Raw genomic sequence first — 4959 nt, forward strand, 5'->3', positions numbered from 1 at the left:
AGACCGGGGCGGAACCACTGAAAAACCACTCGGAACAGTCGGTGGTCGGTGGTTCGGTGTTTCGTGTGTCTTGTGTGTTGTTGTGTTGTCATTATCGAGCGATCTCAATCGCTGCTAATTAATTTCTAGGGTATTTAAGATAATTTACATACGGACAACAAGCACCCGCGTACAGCTGCCGCGAGCCACTCCAGAAGAATTCAAGAATTAAAAAATTTGGAAAAATACAAAATTATTATTTGGGGAAAGAGTGGGTCTGAGTGAGAGAACTTATGCCACGCACTGTGAACTTTTGTGCGTAGGCGTCGTCGTTTAATTTTCGTTAATTAAAACAAATGTACGGACATTCCCTTCCCACGGACAAAAATCGAAAGAGACGGATATAGTATAGTGCGAGTGAGAGGAAAAACGCTCAACGATTTTCATTTTCATTTCCGTGCCATTAAACAGGCCGTTAAACTGAGCCCGCGATCGCAGCACTTTGGAAATTAGGAAAAACTACTCAATTGCATTTAGGGTGGGCGGCATTGAAGGGCGAAAATCCAAAGAAATTAGGTAGAATAAAATAAAAAGAGTTTTAAAAAGGCAGAGAAATAAGATATTTGTATAGTTTATCATCATTTACTCTTAACAAAAATTATAGTATTAGTCTTATTCAGCTCTCCTTAAAGTGCTTAACATAACCCTAAAACTAGTATTAAGTTCTCTTAAAGTCCTTAGCATATCCCCAAAACTTTGCCAAGAATGGTGTTGTCCTTGAAACGGGGTCCACAAAGTGGCCAAAACACATTACTGATTCGATCAAATCAAATCAACAACAACTACTTAATAACCAACTGGCAGACCCGCTCCAACCCCCCTCACAAAATAAGCAAATGCTTTTTTCCAGAATTTGTATCCATTGCGCGACGTTTGCGATAAAAACTTAATAAATAAATTGACTTTATGGTTATGGGGCGCACACAGCCATAGCTTCAGATAGATAGAGCTACAGATGCAGCCGGGAGTCGGGGGTGGGAGATATAGCCGCAGATATATCCAGGGTTATAAACATATTACGCTCTAGAGTACAAAGTCCTCGATGTCTCATCCTCACTATCATCCTCAATCCCCCTCCCATTTTTATCCTAGTCGAGTCCTCGAGACTCGTGGCAGGCTTTTGTGATGCCGCAAATAAAACCATAAATAAAACGCAAACGGCTGTCCGCTCCCCGTTGAAACGCACCCCCTCCGAATCGAAAAGCCCCCGCCCCTGGAATTTCCAGCGTTCACTTTTATCAGGCGCAAAATGTATTCATGAGTAATTGTCACGCGGGGCGAATGGAAAGGGAAATGCTTACGCACGGAGAGAAATTATTAGCAGATCAATTAGCTAATTTTTCAGAAAGTAATTCACATTAAGAAATTATAAAAATACCTCTCTATCTATAACAGTAATAATGTCATTAAAGCTTTTTACGTTCGTATTTATCACTAAAGTCTTGATAAAGCTAAAATTATAAAATAACTTAATGATGTAATGAAGGCTTTCCACTATAAAGTTCGTGTTTTCGAAATAATTTGCTTTTCAATATTTTCTTACAAATCAAATTGTCGATTTCCTATTTTTCTTTCAGAACATATATTTTTTTCCATGTGCCAACGGACACTCACTTAGATGGTGAGCTGGACAAACGGATGGATGATAGGATGGCTGGGGAATTGGATTCCGAATCCGTCTCCGAATCCTTCTCCGTTTGTTGTTGTTGGGAGCGGACGGAAGCTATCGGCCAGGCGGAAGTGAACGACCGCCGCTGGCGTTTTGGCCACGTGATCGGAAGGAAGCGCAACTTGCGAATTGAAACATCCGATGCAGACGACAAGGACATCTCGATGTCAGCGGCAGCGTCCTTCGTCCTTCGCATCCTCAAAAGTCCTCGGGCAAAGTGACACCAAATTGTCGGCTAATCTGTCGATGACTTTTCACCCCCGAAAACCGAAAATCCCAACCCCTCAAACTGTCAGCTGGGAAATTTAATTTGCACAGAAACACCCAACAGCAATGTGACAACTCCTCTGATTCAGAATGTACTCCACACGTTTTTTAATTATATGTAAACACAATTAGGGTAAGCCGTAATCAACAACTAGAAAGTTTTTCAGAGTTATGCAGAATGAATTGATTTTTTACATATGGCTTTGTTTTGGGCTGTCACCCAAAAGTTCAAGTTGATATTTAAAATTGTGTGCAAAATTTTTTTTTAATAAATATTTGAAATTTTTTAACTTTTGACAAAAATTAAATTTTCCTTAAAATGATGGGAATCGTTAGCACAGCTAGCAAGCTGCTCAGAACAGTCGGTCTTTTCGCTGTACGCCTTGATTTGGCTAAGCTACAATTGAAAAACTAGATAGAAAAATCGCATTTTTGACTAAAATGTGAATCTCGTATTTTTGACCAAAATCGGAATCCCATTTTTTCGCCCAAAAAAGTTCAGTTTTTTGGCTGCCATAACAAAAGTATAAGTCAGAATGAGGAATGTCATACCTCGTTGAGCTTGTTGTTTAATTTCCAATCGATTGGCATTCTAACCTGAAAATTTTTCATTTTTTGCCATTTTTGAAAAAATGTGTACAAAAATTGCAAAAATTGGTCAAAAAATAAATTTTCCTAAAAATGATGAGGATCGTTAGCAAATTAAGCAAGCTGCTCAAAACAGTCGGTCTTTTAGCTGTACGCCTTAATTTGAATGAGCTACGATGTAAAAACCAAAAAAAAATATCGCGTTTTTGACAAAAATCTGAATTTTGTATTTTTACAAAAATTTGAATCCTTTTTTTCACCAAAAAAGTTCAGTTTTTTGGCTGCCATAACAAAAGTATAAGTCAGAATGAGGAATGTTATACCTCGTTGTTTAATTTCCAATCGATTGGCATTCTAACCTGAAAATTTTTTATTTTTTGCCATTTTTCGAAAAAATGTGATGAAACCCCTACAAAAATTGCGAAAATTGGTCAAAAAATAAATTTTCATAAAAGTGATGAGGATCGTTAGCAAATTAAGCAAGCTGTTCAAAACAGTCGGTCTTTTAGCTGTACGCCTTAATTTGAATGAGCCACGATGTAAAAACCAAAAAAAAATATCGCATTTTTGACAAAAATCTGAATTTTGTATTTTTCACAAAAATTTGAATCCTTTTTTTCACCAAAAAAGTTCAGTTTTTTGGCTGCCATAACAAAAGTATAAGTCAGAATGAGGAATGTCATACCTCGTTGAGCTCGTTGTTTAATTTCCAATCGATTGGCATTCTAACCTGAAAATTTTTCATTTTTTGCCATTTTTCGAAAAAATGTGATGAAACCCCTACAAAAATTGCGAAAATTGGTCAAAAAATAAATTTTTATAAAAGTGATGAAGATTGTTAGCATATTAAGCAAGCTGCTCAAAACAGTCGGTCTTTTAGCTGTACGCCTTAATTTGAATGAGCTACGATGTAAAAACCAAAAAAAAATATCGCATTTTTGACAAAAATCTGAATTTTGTATTTTTCACAAAAATTTGAATCCTTTTTTTCACCAAAAAAGTTCAGTTTTTTGGCTGCCATAACAAAAGTATAAGTCAGTATGAGGAATGTCATACCTCGTTGAGCTCGTTGTTTAATTTCCAATCGATTGGCATTCTAACCTGAAAATTTTTCATTTTTTGCCATTTTTCGAAAAAATGTGATGAAACCCCTACAAAAATTGCGAAAATTGGTCAAAAATAAATTTTCATAAAAGTGATGAGGATTGTTAGCATATTAAGCAAGCTGCTCAAAACAGTCGGTCTTTTAGCTGTACGCCTTAATTTGAATGAGCTACGATGTAAAAACCAAAAAAAAATATCGCATTTTTGACAAAAATCTGAATTTTGTATTTTTCACAAAAATTTGAATCCTTTTTTTCACCAAAAAAGTTCAGTTTTTTGGCTGCCATAACAAAAGTATAAGTCAGAATGAGGAATGTCATACCTCGTTGAGCTCGTTGTTTAATTTCCAATCGATTGGCATTCTAACCTGAAAATTTTTTATTTTTTGCCATTTTTCGAAAAAATGTGATGAAACCCCTACAAAAATTGCGAAAATTGGTCAAAAAATAAATTTTCATAAAAGTGATGAGGATCGTTAGCAAATTAAGCAAGCTGTTCAAAACAGTCGGTCTTTTAGCTGTACGCCTTAATTTGAATGAGCCACGATGTAAAAACCAAAAAAAAATATCGCATTTTTGACAAAAATCTGAATTTTGTATTTTTCACAAAAATTTGAATCCTTTTTTTCACCAAAAAAGTTCAGTTTTTTGGCTGCCATAACAAAAGTATAAGTCAGAATGAGGAATGTCATACCTCGTTGAGCTCGTTGTTTAATTTCCAATCGATTGGCATTCTAACCTGAAAATTTTTCATTTTTTTCAAGTTAACCCCTACAAAAATTGCGAAAATTGGTCAAAAAATAAATTTTCCTAAAAATGATGAGGATCGTTAGCAAATTAAGCAAGCTGCTCAAAACAGTCGGTCTTTTAGCTGTACGCCTTAATTTGAATGAGCTACGATGTAAAAACCAAAAAAAAATATCGCATTTTGACAAAAATCTGAATTTTGTATTTTTCACAAAAATTTGAATCCTTTTTTTCACCAAAAAAGTTCAGTTTTTTGGCTGCCATAACAAAAGTATAAGTCAGAATGAGGAATGTCATACCTCGTTGAGCTCGTTGTTTAATTTCCAATCGATTGGCATTCTAACCTGAAAATTTTTCATTTTTTGCCATTTTTCGAAAAAATGTGATGAAACCCCTACAAAAATTGCGAAAATTGGTCAAAAAATAAATTTTCATAAAAGTGATGAGGATTGTTAGCATATTAAGCAAGCTGCTCAAAACAGTCGGTCTTTTAGCTGTACGCCTTAATTTGAATGAGCTACGATGTAAAAACCAAAAAAAAATATC

The sequence above is a fragment of the Drosophila suzukii genome, chromosome X (assembly GCF_043229965.1).
Source record: "Drosophila suzukii chromosome X, CBGP_Dsuzu_IsoJpt1.0, whole genome shotgun sequence".
NCBI classification, from domain to species: domain Eukaryota; kingdom Metazoa; phylum Arthropoda; class Insecta; order Diptera; family Drosophilidae; genus Drosophila; species Drosophila suzukii.